The sequence below is a fragment of the Anser cygnoides genome, chromosome 1 (genome assembly GCF_040182565.1).
Source record: "Anser cygnoides isolate HZ-2024a breed goose chromosome 1, Taihu_goose_T2T_genome, whole genome shotgun sequence".
NCBI classification, from domain to species: domain Eukaryota; kingdom Metazoa; phylum Chordata; class Aves; order Anseriformes; family Anatidae; genus Anser; species Anser cygnoides.
This window is the reverse complement of record NC_089873.1, coordinates 198,859,227-198,876,947: the sequence shown is the minus strand read 5'-3', so window position 1 is coordinate 198,876,947 and position 17,721 is coordinate 198,859,227. Positions and strand designations below refer to the sequence as shown.

The following is a 17,721-nucleotide window of genomic DNA, read 5'->3' as shown; positions in this document are numbered from 1 at the left end:
ATGTAAGAGAAAGAAACTCAAGAAAATAGAAAAGATAAGTGCTTATCGTACCTAAAACAAGAGATTTGGCATTATTTCAACAGAGAATTTCTGTCTTTGTTTCTATATTCCACTACCAAAAAAAAAAATGCATGAATACATTTATATATATAAATATATATAGAACATCATAGGACAATGTGATTCTTAAGGGCAGTGTTTTCCTTCCCCAGGTGTGGCTGTAAAACCTCCAGGCAAATGACTGATCAGCTTAATAACATCTAGGAATTAATTCAAAAATATGCTGTGAAGGAGAGGAATTGTTATGCTTAAGATATTTTCATGGGGGAAATATATATATATATATACACACCTAATGTGTAAAGTCAATAATTTATTGGTTTTGTTTTGTTTTGTTTTTATTATTGTGTAATTAAAATTCTGTCTCCTTGAAGAATTCTTATTACCACAGTTCCTCTTATTACAAAAAATAAAGAGCGCTGTTAGAAGGAGTAAGTTGAAACTGCCATGCATACTCTCCTCATATCTACCCCTTTTATGTTTTTAAGTGCAACTTTCCAACACCACCTGGATGCAAAGGTTAGCTTCAGTTAGGAGTATGGCTAGTTCTCAATATCTTGAGTCCTCCACTAGGACTCAATGATTTCTTCCTTTGCATGTAAAACTCAAAGGGACATTTTTATATGTTGGCTAGCATGCTCACAACTTGCTAATTCTTCACTGGTTTTCAAGTGCATCTTTCATCTGGATTTACTTTTTATGGTGCAGTGATTAAAAACATAAAAATACTGTAAGGGAATAGGAAGTGAGATATAATTCTCTCTCTTCCCACATGGTGGCTTCATCACTTAATCTTCCTCTTCATAATCTTTATAAAACTTGACTCTTTTCTATGTGCTAAACCTCACAGAAGAGTGAGCAGTCTGCCCTCCTACTACCTCACAAATCTAATTGGTTATTGGACTGCAGACATGGCTTTGAATCTTTCAAGCAGTATGGGATTCAGCTGTAATATCACTTAGGCAAATTCTTACCCACTAGTCTGGTCTACAAAAAGTTAATGAGAAAAGCATCAGATTTTCTCTCTTGCACTTTTTTTTTTTCCTCCTTTTTTTTGCCCTTTTTAAATATTCAGTACAACTCAAAACTACTGTTCAGTCCCTGAATTCAGTGCCTCACCAGAAGCAAGGTCTAGGTAAATTTTTCAATTGAGACTTCAATGCCAATACAGTGAGGAAATTTTTCATAATACTCAAGTGCGTTAGCTATTAGTAGTTAGTTCTACCACAAAGCCTTTGACAGAACTTCAGGCATATAATGTGTTCCTTAACAATAACATAAACAGCTCTGACAAAGACAGGTAACTGGTATGTTTGTGTGAATGTATGTATGTATTTATGATTAGACCTAAAATTATTTAATAGACATAGTTCCCAGGTGCTGACTGATTCTCAGGAAAATAACTTATGTAAAGAATAACTTGGAACAGGAAGACATTCTGTAATTCCTTTGATCAGGCTAAAATATTGAGAAAGTCAAGGGAAGAAGCAACTGAGTACATAAATCAGGTTAGGCACAAGAAAAACTACAAACTAAAAAAAAAAAAAAAAAAAAAGGATTAGTTGTGATTTAGCTGTGTTTAGTGTTTAGTTAGCAAAGACTGCTGCAGGAAAAAAAAAAAAAATAGGTGTTCAGCCTTCATGTGAAAATTAATTAACCGAGAAGCTCACATACTGTCACAACAGTGGAATTATTTTTTTTTCTTTTGTAACTGAAGATGCTAGCAATCGTACAAATTTACTAAAAGTGTTGTGTTTTCTCCAATGTTGCCAATTTAACTAAAAGAATGGCTATCTGAGTACAAAAATCTGATTCAAACAATAATTAGTTTAAGGAAGTCTTATGCTGTTTTTGTTTGTTTGTTTGTTTGTTTTTTCAGGGGTTAAACTGAACTGTGACATATGCCTTTAGCATCATTTCAAATGACTCATTTGAAAACAAAGTAATCAATGACTTTTTTAATTACATGTTATCTGGAAAAGGCCACTTTTTATTATTAAAATAATATGGATAATCATTAGAAAAATGTACGTGAAGTAGTTTAAAATTCAAACAACAAAGGTTATTAAGCTTAACTAAGCTTAACAGGCAAATTAGTGTAGACATGAAACTTTTTTTTCATTCTTCTCAGTACTATCATTTCCTTATATGGTAGCAAAAATAACTCTTTGTTACTGTTTCTTTTTTGAGGGAGGGAAGAGAAGGCTGGAGAAACAGCACTTTTTTCATAACAGCATATAACAAAGCATTCGCATATCCTGTAGCCATTCAGAAACAAGAAATGTGTCTCAGATTTAGTTCATATAGCCAACTAATGCTGCCATGTCATGCAACACACAGGGAGTGATACATGAGAGTTAAAGAAATAGGTCTCCAAATACAAGAGGGATTGAGTGATTTAAGGGTACAAATATGGGTCTACACATACAGGTAGCTAACATATATATATATGTATTTCTGTTCCACAGATTACTGAAAAGGAGTCCTAACACTTTTTGATTCAGTTCTGCTCCTGAGCATCATCAGATTTCAAACATACAAGAACAATTTTCTGGAGATCATCTCTGTTTTGAAGGACAACATCTGGACAGCCAGTAGGAGAGCTGAGGTAGTGAATATTTAAACCAAACTATTTTGGGAAAATGTTTTTGAGCTTTATAGCTTGCATTTATTAGTTTATAAAATTAAGATCAAACATTGAGGCTTTTGATAACAATTCAGCTTGAATAATCTTGCCAATAGAACATAGATTAATAAAAAGAGAGATCCAGTTTTCTGGATGTTACTGGTAGTAACCACCATGGGTTTGTAGAAGGTACTGTCTTAAAAGTGTTCACCACCCCTTGCAAATGTTTTAAAATAATCGCTGTGGTATACTTGGGACCTGATTGTGCTGAATAACTACTTAAAAATAGTTTTTGTCTCATTTTTAATAGTATCTGATTGATTCTGGAAAACTCTGGAAACAAGAATTAGATACTACGTCTATATTGCACTTCTAACCTCACAGGTATTTCAGCGTGATTTGGTCTGGTTCTAGAATACAGTGGGTTTATTACAGGAGTCTGAATTCACAGGCAAGTTCTCATGAAAGTAAAATTAAAGATCAAGGCTAATGCACCTGGTTAAGCAGTCAAAATTTGTTCCTAAATAATCTTAAGTGGCTTATGTAACTCACTGCATGTTTTATTTTCATATTCAAAAGAATACAAATGTATACTAATGATACAGGTGAAGGTGAAAAGTGGTCTGCTCATTAAGAGCCCATTGTGACAAACTGGTGCAGTGTAGCAGCTGTAAGTATGATTCTTTTGTATCTGATATTAATTTTCAAGATGAATGATGGATATTCAGTTTAAATTTATCATGAATACATCTGCAGATGGAAATAAGATGGAGTAAATGTCTGTGGTTGTCTGTTAACAGGTGTGCTTCATCATATAATAGTTGAATGACTTATGATCATGTAGTTCAGAACACCTCTAATTAATTTTTGAATTGAGTCTTCATTCTCAACCTCAAGGTATGTTTTATTAGTAGGTCAACATAAAGAGTCTGCTAAAGTGCAGTGTGTGGCTGTGCAAATATATTTGGAAGCGCATAGTTCATTGTTGGATGTCAGACATTTTACCTGCCTACCTAACTAATTGAGAATCATACCGTAAGACTAGGAAGCCATTGTAATGAATGAGACAGTGTAGTCTGACCAGACATAACTGAATTAGAACTGATGAACTTGATATGAGTAGATTCACACTGTCATTTTAAATATAACACAGTTTAACTTATTTTCCTGCCCTTGAGAATTTATTGCAACCACTAAAAGTATAGGAAAGAATGGTGAATTTTAATTTGCTTTCTCTGTTACAAGCCTTATTATAGTAGCAGATTTATTGAAGGATAACCTTTCTATAAAAAAGCGGCGTTGCTCTAAGTTCATGTAAAATAGACATTCTAGCATCTAAGAGATGTCATTAATGTCCCTGAGGAGCAAGAGGTGGTAGAAGGAGAGAAGAGGGAAGAGTGTTTCCAGAGTCATAAATGAAAACTCATTCTCTGTTCTTTTTCTGTCCAAAGAACGGTAGAGATAAATTTAATACATAATTTTATTCGAAAATTTAACTTTCTGCAGATTTCTGTTTATCAAAATTGTAAGAATTCTGTAAGTCTTTAAAGTCTTTTGATAGCCCAACTTTGACAAATATGCAAGGATCATTTCTCTAGATATTCTTTCTACATAAATCTATAATAACTGGTGACTAAACCAACTTCTGGCCTGACAGCCTTTGTGCATGATTTTAACTTCATGCTCTTTTACTCTGAGTCTTGTGTCTGTTTCTTAAAGACATGTCATTTATTCGCAGAAACACAGAATGGGTGAGATTGGAAGGGACATCTGAAGATCATCTAGTCTAACCCCCCTGCCAAGCAGGATCACCTAGAGCACATTGCGCAGGATGGCATCCGTGCGGGTTATGAGTATCTCCAGAGAAGGAGACTCCACAGCCTCTCTGGGTAACCTGTTCCAGTGCTCTGTCAGTCTCATATTAAAGAAGTTTTTCCTCATATTCAGCTGGATCCTGTGTTTCAGTATCTGCCCTTTGCTTCTATCACTGGGCACCGCCAAAAAGAGTCCAGCCCCATCGTCTTGACATTCACCCTTAATATATCTGTATATATTGATAAGATTCCCTTCTCAGCCTTCTTCTCTCCAGGCTAAACAGGCCCAGCTCTCAGTCTTTCCTCATAAGAGAGATGCTCCAGTTCTCTAATCATCTTTGTAGCCCTCCACTGGACTTTCTTCAGGAGCTCCATGTCTCTCTTGTACTAGGGAGTCCAGAACTGGACACGTTATCCAAATGTGGCCTCACCAGGGCTGAATAGAGTGGGAGGATGACCTTATTTGACTTGCTGGCAACACTCTTCTTAATGCACCCCAGGATGCCATTGGCCTTCTTGGCCACAAAGGCACATTGCTGGCTCATGATTAACTTGCTGTCTGCCAGGACTCTCAGATCGTTCTCCACAGAGCTGCTTTCCAGCAGGTCAGCCCCCAACCCATACTGGTTCATGGTGCTATTTCTTCCTAGGTACAGGAACCTGCAGTTGCCTTTGTTGAGCATCATAAGGTTCATCTTAGCCCAGCTCTCCAGCCTGTCTCTCTGAATGGCAGCACAGTCTTCTGGTGTATCAGCCACTCCTCCCAGTTTAGTGTCATCAGCAAGCTTGCTGAGAGTGCACTCTGTCCCTTCATCCAGGTCACTCACGAGTGTTGAACAAGACCGGACCCAGTACTGACCCCCAGGGGACACCATTAGCTACAACCCTCCAACCAGACTGTGCTGCTCAGCCACTCTCACAACACTCGAGTTCTGCCACCCAGCGAATTCTCAGTCCACCTCACCGTCCACTCATCTAACCCACACTTCCTGAGCTTACATTTGAGGATGTTCTGGGAGACAGTGTCAAAAGCCTTGCTGATGTCAAGGTAGACAACATCTGCTGCTCTCCCCCCATCTACTCAGACAGTCATTCCACCATAGAAGGCTATCAGGTTGGTTAAGCATGATTTCCCCTTGGTGAATCCATGCTGACTATTCCTGCTCTCTTTCTTTTCCTTCATATGCTCATAGATGACACCCAGGATGAGCTGTTCCATCACCTTTCCAGGGATGGATGTGAGGCTGACTGGCTTGTAGTTTCCTGGTTCCTCCTTCGCGCCCTTTTTGAAGACTGGAGAGACAGAGGCTTTCTTCCAGTCCTTGGGCACCTCCCCCATTCTGCATGACATTTCAAAGATTATGGAGAATGTCCGTGCAATAACTTCCACCAGCTCCCTCAGCACTCATGGGTGCACCCCATCCAGGCCTACAGATTTGTGAGTGTCAGGTTTGCCTAAATGATCTCTAACCCAATCCTCCTCAACCAAGGGAAAGTCTTCCTTTCTCCAAACTTTCTGTCATGTCTCCAAGGTCTGGGATTCCTCAGGTCTGGCCTTAGCAGTAAAGACTGAAGCAAAAAAGGCATTCAGTACCTCTGCCTTCTGTGTATCCTTTGTCACAAGGGCACCCACGCCATACAACAGCAGGCCCACATTTTCTCTAGTCTTCTTTTTGCTACTGATGTGTTTGAAGAAGCCCTTCTTGTTGTCCTTCGCAAGATTTAATTCCAAATGGGTACCTTCCTTGTGGCATCCCAGGATACTCTGAAAGTGTTCCTACATCTATAATCTATATATTTTTTCCACATTCCCTATATATACTTCCTTCTTCTGATTGAGTTTTGCCAGAAGCTCCTTGCTCATCTATGCAAGTCTCCTGCCCCCTTTGCTTGACTTCTTATTCTTAGGGATCCATCCATCTTGGGCTTGGAGGAAGTGATGCTTGAATATTAACCAGTTCTCTTGGACCACCCTTCCTTCTAGTGCCCTAACCCATGGGTCTTCCTCCAAATCTTTCACTGAAAAGCCAAAGTTTTCCTTCGTAAGTCCAGGGTTGCAATACTGCTTATTGCCTTGCTTCCTCCGTGCAGTATCCTGAACAATTCCTAATGAACATTATTTTTAATTGTTCACTTATAACATTTCTTATGTAAAAATACGTTGTGGTTTAATCTGGCAGACAGCTAAACACCACACAGCCATTTGCTCACTCCACTCCATCAATGTAATGGGGGAGAAAATTGAAAAGTGCAAGAACTCATGGGTTGAAATAAGGACAGTTTAATAAGAAAAAAAGAATAATAATAAAAAAAAAAAGATGAAAAAAAAAGGGAAAAGTGAATAAATAAAAAAAAGATATGCAATAAAATTGCTTACCACCAGCTGACCAATGATTCAGGTGCCCCCCCCCTAGCCAACTCCCCCTGGTTTTATTGTTCAGCATGAACGATGCATAAGATATGGAATATCCCTTTGGATATTTGACAGTTTGGGTCAGTTGTCCTGGTTCTGTCCCCTCAAAGCTCCTTGTGCACCCCTAGCCTCCTTTTTTGCAGGGCAGCACAGGAAGCTGAAAAGTCCTTAACTTAGTGTAAGCACTGCTCAGTAACTACTAAAGCTTAAGTGTATTATCAGCATTATTTTGATCCTAAATCCAAAACACAGTGCCATATAAGCTACTAGAAAAAAAATAACTCTATCCCAGTTGAAAATAGGACAAAAAATAATCCACGATTGCCCGTGAAACACAAATCATTCTGTATTTTGTTCCACTTCTATAAAGGAGGATGATTTGCAACAATTTTATGCCCAAGTGTGAGCTGTTTATTTACTGGTGAAGAATATGCCCTAAATTGCTCCACATGGGGTTGGGGCAATCCCAGACAGGAGTACAGACTGGGAGAAGAACACATTGAGAGCAGCCCTGCAGAGAAGGACTTTGGGGTTCTGGTGGATGAAAGGCTTGACATGAGACAGCAATGTATGTTTGCAGCCCAGAAGGCCAGCTGCGACCTGGGCTGCATCAACAGAGATGTTACCAGCTGGTCAAAGGAGGTGATTGTGCCCCTCTACTCTGCCCTGGTGAGGCCTCACTTGGAGTGCTGCATCCAGATTTGGGGCCCCCAGCACAAGAAAGATGTGGACCTGTTAGAGTGAGTCCAGAGGAGGGCTACAAAGACAATCAGAGGGCTGGAGCACTTCTCCTATGAAGAAAGGCTGAGGGAGCTGGGGATGTTCAGCCTGGAGAAGAGAAGGCTCCAGGAAGAACTCATTGGAACCTTTCAGTACTTAAGTCTTATAAAAAGGATGGAGAAGGACTCTTTACTTGGGTAGATAATGTTAGAACAAGGGGGAGTGGTCTTAAACTAAAAGAGGACAGATTTAGATGATTAGAAGTTAGGAGGAAATTCTTCATTCAGAGGGTGGTGAGGCCCTGAAACAGGTTGCCCAGAGAAGTTGTGGACGCCCCATTCCTGGAGGTGTTCAAGGCCAGGGTGGGTGGGGCCTTTGCCAACCTGATGTAGTGGGTGGCATCCCTGCCTATGGCAAGGGGGGGTTGAGTTAAATGATCTTTAATGTCCCTTCCAACCCAAGCCATTCAATGATTCTCTATGATTCTACAGGTTTTTGCCCTGTTTCTGTTCTTTATTTTCTATGGATTTATCTGCAGTTGAATTTTCCAGGAATAAAGATTACATGCACAACTATGTTAAATCGGAATAGCTGGTGCACGTCAAAGTTTGGTTCTTCATTTTAAGTTAATCACTCAGATAAATGTAGAACAGCAGCAAAGCTTGCAAAAATAAAAGAAATCTTTCCAGTGCATATTTTTGAATAGGCTACGTCAGTCCTTTTATTATATCTATCTTTACCATGTGGACCTGGGCATAGTGATTACATTTAGTAGATCTTTTTAGAACTGCTATTTCTTTCAAGTTTTACTTGAAAAAAAATTCTTCCATTAGTTAAAAAAAAAAAAAAAAAGTTGCTAAAATAGACCCTACAAAAGTATCAGTGATTTGCAAAAACACATCTCTACGTTGTCTCCCAAATGTGAAGATTTCAGTAGATTAACATACTGAGTGAGGGAAGGACCTCACATGAATTAGCCATTTCTGTATGTGTGGAATTTAACAAACCTTAAATGGCTTGTGCTAGATAAAATAAAAACAGAAAAATGACCTTTATCTTTGCCACCACTGCAAATCATGTTGTTCCACTGTTCCAGTGATGCGTAGAGGTGGATATAACGGAGATGAGTACAATAGACTTTTCCATAGACTGAGTTTTCCAGGTCATTTAATTCTGTCTAGTGTCTTCAGAACCTTTCCAACAGAGCTAATGATAACAGATTGCCACATTATCCTGTTCGTGGTGACCCGTTTGGGTAGATGCCAGAAATTCTACTCACTCAAAACTATGTGTGAAAAAAAAAAAAAGTGTTTACCATTTCACTTCTAATGGTTACTATAATGTATTCAGAGCATATAAAATAATGCATTGCATTATTGAGCACTTCATGTGTTAAGTAATTATTCTATTATTCTGAAAATTGATACTTTGATTTGGATTGCTGCTATGCTACAACTTGTTCTAAATTTTCCTTGCAGAATCTGGCCTCTGGCCAATTCATGTTCCATAGGGTTAGTTTCCCCAGTCTGACAAGTTTGTTTTTACAGCAAGGAGACAGTTAAAGATATCCACACTAACTAAACATACTAACTTACTTCTCTCCTTGCTAAAAAAGAACTAACTGTGGCTCAGATGGTGATGAATGTAGCATTTAGTTGGAAGTTGTGATTGCTTCTGGGATACATTAACTTAGAAAAGTGCAAAGGAGAAAGTTTTTCTACCTATGCATATGGTCACGTTCAGTCTTGGACACTGATGATTTTAGGTTTTGCCCCCAGTGTTTTTGTATCTGAATGTCCAATGTAATCTTCTGATAATCAGGAAACTTGAAATAACACTATTTTCCGTGAAAAGCATTTATTAATATTTAATTAAATATATAGAAATAATGAGTCTTCCCATTAGCTACTTCAATAAAAAGTGTTTCTCCATTCCAATCAGAACAAAATAATTTTGTGGAAAAGGATCTTCCTGGTAGTTCTGCTTTTGAGATACCTTGGTCTTGAATATTACTCCTACCTAATTTTGAAGAGTTAGAGGGATCTAAAATTTTAAATGTTAATTTATTCATACTGATTCCTAAACCTGGATTTTTTAAAGATATATATATATATCATATGTATATGTATATGATCATATGTATATTTCAAGTACATATATGTGAATAAATATATGTGAAATATTCAAGTATGATATATTTATCTAAACTGCATTTTATTTCCTATAGAAATGCTATGTATGTCATACTTGTTCCATATCAATGCAAATTTCATGTTAAGAGAATTACCAAAGCTCACTATGCACCAATGATTCATTTCAACTTTCCATTTACACCTGTTTGTTTCCTAACTTAGGACTGATATTCAAGCTTGTGTTAAGCATGTAAGCCACTTGCAGCACCACTTCTTTATCAGCAGTTTCAAGGGGGGAAATAATTCCTATTGTTTTGACAAGATGAGGAGAACTAAAGCTCAGTATTATTTTCTGTCATTATACTAATAATTAGTATTTATTTGTTATAGCAGGAGTATTTTTCCCATTTAAAGTCCTTAGAATGAAATCTATTTTCATCCTTTTAATCACATATGCAGTGGGATTTCTAAAGAATTTATGTAATTAATTCTTTCAAATTCATATGCATATTGTTATTGCTTTAACATTTGATACTGATAGAACTGAGCTGCAAAATATTTAATGACATTTTGCAAGTAATATCTTACCAAGTTTGTCATTACCACCTGACACAAGCAATTTTAGAAATCAACAGTCTTGTTAGTTAATGTTAATGAATGTGGCAGTCACACATCATTGTCTCTTACCTTGGTTTTCATATCTTTTTATAGAGGGGAGAGGGGGAGGAGGGGGTTTATTGCAGTTATAGGCTTCAATATTATTGATTGTACAACTGTAAAATCACTTGTTACTGACTTGTCTGGATTTTGTATCACATGAAAGTATGTAACTTCCAGGAAAAAATAAGTGGCTACATGTAGAAGCAAAGTTCATAGATTCATAGTGTTCACATTAAAACCAACCTGTGCTGACACGACAAACCCAGCTCCATATCCTCATTGACCTCCCTGCAGGCACTGGGGGTGCTGGTAGGACCCTTCAAGCTGTCTCTGCTTGAGGCTGAGCAAGTCTAGCTCCTCTTGCTTCACAAGAAAAGTGCTCCAGGCCCCACAGTCTTGGTGGCCTCCCTCCAGTTGGTTACCATTTTTTTTACACTATTCTACATATAGAAGTTCTCAGAGAAGTGTGAAATAAGACTTTCTTTAACTTCATGAGGCAACATTCAGAAACATGACTGAATTGATCTTTTTTTTCTGATTTGAGGCCAGTTTTTATTTAAGTTAAAGTAGCATGAGTCAGACTTTCACTGATTACCAAAAATAGAATTTGGCCTTCGGATACAAACATCCAAAGGGTGTATCCAATTTCTTAAAAATCAGGATCTTGTATAACTCCTACTCTCTTTTTTTTTTTTTTTTTTTTTTTTTTTTGCATTCAGAAACATCAGAATGAGATAAAGAGGCAAAATAATAAACATAATGATCTAATTTGATTCTTTAGGCATTTTCTTTACTCGTGTGTTTTGGTGATACTTGCACAGCTGCAGTTTCCCGTAAACATCAGATTCTCTATTTAAAGGGAATAAGCAAAAAAAAGAACAACTTTTAACTGATGTGAAAGTCACCCCTGTATAGTTGTTCTAAAATGAGTGGGAACCATACCAGATCTTACTATTAAATAAAATGTCTGAATGGGTCAGCTCCACTAATGTTGGTCAACACCAGGTACTCGTGCACATCTCTACTTTTCCAAGAGTCCAGCCTTGCCCTCAGACCAAGAGTATGGCAGCCATTAGTGTAGCGACTTTAAAGACAGTGTACATCCTGAGGAACTCCTTAAGAAACTATTATAATTTAGCATTGTATGAGTGATTGAGCAAAAGAAAGTCTTAGCTTTACACATAATTGTTTTTCTTTGATATACTTAAGTATAGACATGATTTATTTCTATCCCTTTTGTCTCTTACTAGATAAAATTATTAGTGTGTAAGTTTTTTATTTTTATTTTTAGACCTTGACTTTACCTCCTGTTTGTTGCAGGTGGTGATGTTCTGCTTTTCAGCTTTTAGATACTAAAAGACATCTGAGTGTAGGTTGCTCACTGCTGATCCTTCTAGAGGCAAGAGAGAAAATGAAAATGCACAGGACAAAAATAAGTCCTCTTAATATAAAGTCCTAAGAAATAGAAATAATTAGGCAATTTGTCTCAGGTTTATTTGTATTAGCTTGAAAGGGAGCTCAGTGTTTCTACATCAGACACAGGAGTCAAAGTCAATGGATATTGTGCATAAGTGAATACAGCACTCATTTTGACACTTTTTTTAAAACTCAAGCTTTTGAAACTAAAGCTTTTAAAAACATGGACTTTGCTGTAAAGAAAGAAAAAAAAAGGTACATAGACTGTGTCTGTGATTTAGCAACTGAAGGTTTTAGGTCATCATTTATAGGAGCAGAATAGAATAATTTTGACACTTTTTTTAAAACTCAAGCTTTTGAAACTAAAGCTTTTAAAAACATGGACTTTGCTGTAAAGAAAGAAAAAAAAAGGTACATAGACTGTGTCTGTGATTTAGCAACTGAAGGTTTTAGGTCATCATTTATAGGAGCAGAATAGAATAGAAACACAAGGCTTTTTCAATGTTACTTTTCTTTTACTCCAATATCTTTTCAAAATAATTTGTAATTTAAGAACAAACAAGTAAATGAGTTATCACGCAGAATAATCTAACATAATTCTGTGATTAAGCATTAACATCTGGATAGACAATTAGAACCATTATGACCATGATGTTTTAGCATTACTGGTGAAAGAAATCACCAGATTTATTTACTAAATAATAAAATGTGGAAGGAAGCACATGTATTGAAGAATAGTTTTGATAGAATCTTACCCAGTGGGCTGAGTATGTTCTGGATTTCAAGAAAGTTTTTGTGTGTCAGTAGAGACACACCATAGAGAAAGAAGTATTCTTTAATTCTGGAAATGAAGGCTTTTGATAGAGATTCACTCCCCATTTTTGGCAGACTGTCAAGACCACTGTCCTTCAAGAAATACCTTCCATGGATGAAAAAGGAGAAAAAAAAAAAGTCATTTTAACTTTTTTAATATGTTAAACAAATGAAAGTGCAAGGAAACCTGTACAGAATTTATGCTTCAATTATTTATGAGCACTAGGCAGTATAAAAATAAATGTAGGTAAACTACTGTTTCTAATAAGTAAAATACAACATCTGAATACCATAATAATAATCCTAGTTAGCACTTGAGATGTTTCTTGCAGCAAAATTCAATTTCCAATATTAGATTTAGAAAATCCTTCACCCCAGATTAGTTAAATTGAAATGTTTCTTTAAGCCTTGATTTGTGCAAATGTATAGTTTCAACAGACATAACTATAAGTAGAAGGGGAACAGAATGGCACTGCAAGTATCAGCAGTTCCTTGGCAAAACTTATTTCAACTTGATACATGTAGACAGAAAACTTTGCTTAGTTTTCTCTAATGAATGTGAACTAAATAATTGCTTTATTTCTTCAAAGTGAAAGGAATCTGCTTTTTATTTTCAACTTTCAACATCTCAATTTCCATATATAAACTGAATATAGCACAATTACCTGGACTCTGCAGTGTGGGAAAATACATTTTTATTCCCCAGACTTCTTTATCTACTTCATGGTAGAGATAACATCCTTTTTTTTTTTTTTTTTTTTTTTTTTTTTTAAGGAGTTGCTATAGATATAAATGTAGTGCGTATAGCTCATTCTTCTTTAGGCAAATCCTCGTTTTTGCTGATAGTAATTCTGGAGCGTCTCATAAAGATAAGATTGGCTACATAAACTTCAATAAATGGTCTCTGAACTCAGTTTCAAGACTACCCTCTGAGCGCTTCACTTGTATCTGCACTCTTTTGATGCCTCTGCACTAGTTCCAACCCTAATGAAATTGTGTAACTCTTTCTATCAAAGATTATGTATAAAATCAGTAATTGCTGTTCTTTTTTATATTAAATGTGGTTTTTATAATAATTATATATTAAAATAATTAACATGTACTTAAGAAGTGCTGTTCAGTTTTCTATATATATTGATATGTAGATCTTAATTATTTTTGTAATGCAATTTTCAGATGGATTCCTATCCTACTATTCATAGATTAGGAAAAAGATATGACTTTATAGTTCTATGTATAGAAACTGTGGAGGTACAGTTCTGTCTGTCATTCAGGGAGACAGAAACATGTTCCCACTGGCTTCTGTAGGTTGAGGTCCCAGGTACTCTATTTGGTTATATGAAAATATGAAAATCAGTTTGCTGTGTCCCTTGTGTAATACAGTTCATTGGAAACACAGAGTTACCACTGAAGAGGAACTCAAGATATTGAAAGTAATATAGGAAGGTATCACTATACTTTCCTCATTACATTATGACTATTACAAGCCACAATATTTCACTTTTCTACTATGTCCTTCTCTTTCATTTGATAAATCATCTGTCCTTACTATCCCGGCTCTATGTGATAAAATGCATGTGTACAGTCTTACATGCTAGGTTTTAGATTATTTGTTTAACAGAATCTCTGATCCGAATTGTTGGAATTGTTGGAATAAAAGAAGGAAAGGTAGATCAACAGGCAAAATATTTAAAAATTCTGAAACGCTAGTTTTCGTACTATGACAGATCTTGGAAATAGAAAGTCTATAGAACAAATAGCTAAAAACCTGGTTCAAATTCCACTGTAGTTAAGAGCAAAGCTTCTGGCAGTGACAATGGTTGGATCAGCCTATACAATTCAAAGAAATTTACATCATACCATCTGTCTGGGAAGTGAAGCCCTATAAAATTTTGTATGCCTATCAAAGACAAAATATCTACTGATAACTACAGGGAATTTGGAGTAAGCATATTAACTCTGACCAGAAAAGCACAAATTAATTCAAACTTAATAAAAGTGGAACTGAGTGGAGATATGGATTCACGGAGAGCCAGAAAGCATGAGATAGCATGAAGCTAGATCTTGAAGGTGTGGTATATCCTTTTTTGTGTTTCTGTATCAGGAAGACTACAAAAACAAGCAAGCAAGCAAGCAAGCAAAGAAAACACTCATTAAAGCTCTACAGTGACTAATCAGTTTGGAAACTAAAATATGTCCTAGCAATTAAAAGTGGAATAGGAAAGACAGGATAGCAGAAAACCCTTGGAAGAAGAGCATCTGATTAAAGCAATCTTAGCAGATAAATGAACAGTTCATTCTCTGAAGACGAACCTAGAAGAGCTCTTATAAAAACTGACAACATCATGACCCAATATGAAAACTTCGTAAAGAATGTGAAAAAAATGGACAGCAATGCCAGTCAAATAATCTCACAAACCATTTAGAAAATAGAGGACACACACTGCAACCTTGTAACTCCCTAGAATAGTGTGGGGACTAGAACACAAAAATTGAATAGAAACAAAAGAACATATATATATATATATATTTTTTTTTTTACACAAAATTGGATCAACATAAAAACAAACAAAAGCCTAATGAGACAGGAGTTGTAGGTGAAAATCTCCAAGGGACCGCCATTGTCTGTGTGTCTGTTTTTAACAGTTATGTAATATCCATCGTATAGGTGGTGGTAATATAACTGCTGACTAAATAACCACGTAGGAACATAATAGGAAACAGAAGGTATTCTGTGAGAATTAGATTAGATTATTAGGAATGAACCTTGAATTTCCATCTCTGCTTTTGCTTTTCTCAGGGAATATATAATTGAGCAGCAGCAAAATGAGAAATTTTGAACATAGGTTTTACAAGTTATTTTTATTTTCTCTTTCATAGAAAGGAAAATGAACATATATCATTATCCTACTGACTTTCTACCAAGTCTTCAACGTTATTAAAACTCCAATACATAGACTGCAATTTGTACAAAAGAGACTTCTTTGTGACTGTAGCAAAGGAGTAATAATTCAACTGAGGATGAAGAATGACTCCATTTTAAACCCGAATGCTTTTCGTTAATATTTTTATGCTTGCATGAAATCTATCAATATAATATTTTTTTCTTTATAGATTTTCTTAGTAACAACAAATGAAATCTTAATAATTCTTATGATCTCAGTACAAGTAACAATGAAGTGACCCTATTTGAAAATGTGGCAATTGTCATACAAGTAATCAGTCATGTTGCTAAATTTAAAAATAATTTGACTGATGAAGAAGAAATGTGTGTTTTTCTTGCATAATGCATTCATTTTCCATAACAAGTTAGCTCCCACATAAATTCAGTCTTCCAGATGAATGAATGTTCAGTTAAACAAGAATCTGGAACTTATTAAAATAAATGCAACCGTACTGATCATAGTAATTGAATTAACAGATGCATATGCAGTAGCGACTATTTAGCTGATAACATATACACTGCAATATTGAATATAGTTAAAATTCACTTTTTACAAATGACTCCACATTTTTCAGTTCCAGTTGTACAAGGTTAGAAATGCATGTATGAATTAGCATGATTTCTTTATTTAACTTTATTTGGTTACACAGAACTTGCCATTCAGAAATTGCCAGTTCAAGAAACTATTAAAAAAAAAAAAAAAAAAAAAAAAAAAAGCTATTTTAAGTCAATGAATGAAACCTGGGATGCCTAGCTGGGATACATCTGGGCCCAGTATTACACATCAAAGTTCATTTGGCACACTTTAGTGTCATGTTACGGAAGTCAACTGGTTAAGGTTTTGCAAAATAGAATACACAGAGAATGTATAACAGGATTTTATGTTGTAACTGTAAACCATATTAAATATAACCTGTGTTTAGTTTGAAATAGCATTCTTCAAAGTATGTGCTGTCTGTATTATGCATTCAGTCCTTGTCATATAATTCTTTTACTGGGAATTGCTGAGGAAATTACATTCTTATGGGTAGTAAAACAGAACTTCGCAGTTCTTATTATAAAAGCATTTTGTCATAATGTGGCTTTTCTTCTGAGAGCAAAAGCTGTTACCTATAATTGACATACCTCTATCAACCAGTCTAATCAGAATCTTTCTTAACTGTTAAAGAGCCTTCATGTACTATTATGGGCTATGCCTATATTATGGTCAAGACTGTAATCACCTTCAGAACCCACCCATATGAGGTATCTACATATTTATATTTGCCACCTCTGCTGCAATACCCTGATTTCAACACCCTTCATCCTCTTACCACAATTCAATTCACTATTGAAAGCTTCTGCTTAATATTTGGGTAGGAAATGTGTTCCGCTTTTCTGGCTCCTGGAGGTTGCTTCCTTGTTATATATTTAGAGATTTTTTGAACACATATTCTTTGAACACGAAGTCTGCAACAAGTTGAGACACTCCATGGTGTTGAGCATTTTTTTTTCAGTCGTGTTCAAAGTGGTTTGTTGATTGTATTAATGACACATAATTGGCCAGCCAGCAATGAACCACATTTTCATGACAAATAGTCATATAAATAAAATCAAGATAAATCATAATGCTGGACATTTATGAAATGTTAATAAATACATTTAAATTGCTGAACATCCTTTTATAACTAAACAAGAAGTGTGAATCATACACACTCGTATAATTGCATATGGGCTTTGGATTTGTTGACACCTATGCTAGCCTATGTGGTGGGTTAGCCACAACAGGCACACACCCAAGGTGCACCCTGCATTGCACCTTGCAGCCCAGTGAAAATTTCCATCATCCTTTTATACCGCTTTTCAAGCTGACTTCCCTCTTTCCAAAACCTCTTGGTAATGCCCCAGCTGGCATTTAATCTAGGAATCATTGACCTCTTCCCCTCTAGCATTACTAGCATTTGGACAAACAAGCTCTCACACAGTTCTGGGTAATCCTTTCAAATGCCATACACTTCCATTGCCACCCTTCCAGCTGCTGCTATCCATGGCAAGGGGAGTGTGTGGGTATCCTGTGTGGCTGCAATCCCACTTTTTTGTTCTTGTCTTCTGCTGGTTCTGTAATGGACTTCTGTTTCTACTTT

General features: G+C 36.1%; 1 protein-coding gene across 3 annotated transcripts in view; it reads left to right on the top strand.

Annotated features, from left to right (window-relative positions):
* Positions 1 to 17,721, top strand: part of CNTN5 (contactin 5) — a 682,193-nt gene that overhangs the window by 189,469 nt on the left and 475,003 nt on the right. For 2 of the 3 annotated variants that reach the window (XM_066989851.1, XM_066989850.1), the window contains one exon: positions 2,529 to 2,668. The exons of the other annotated variant lie outside the window; for it this stretch is intronic. The gene's annotated coding sequence lies outside the window, so the exon portion shown is untranslated. The remainder of the gene's footprint in view (positions 1 to 2,528; positions 2,669 to 17,721) is intronic. 3 annotated transcript variants of the gene reach the window in all.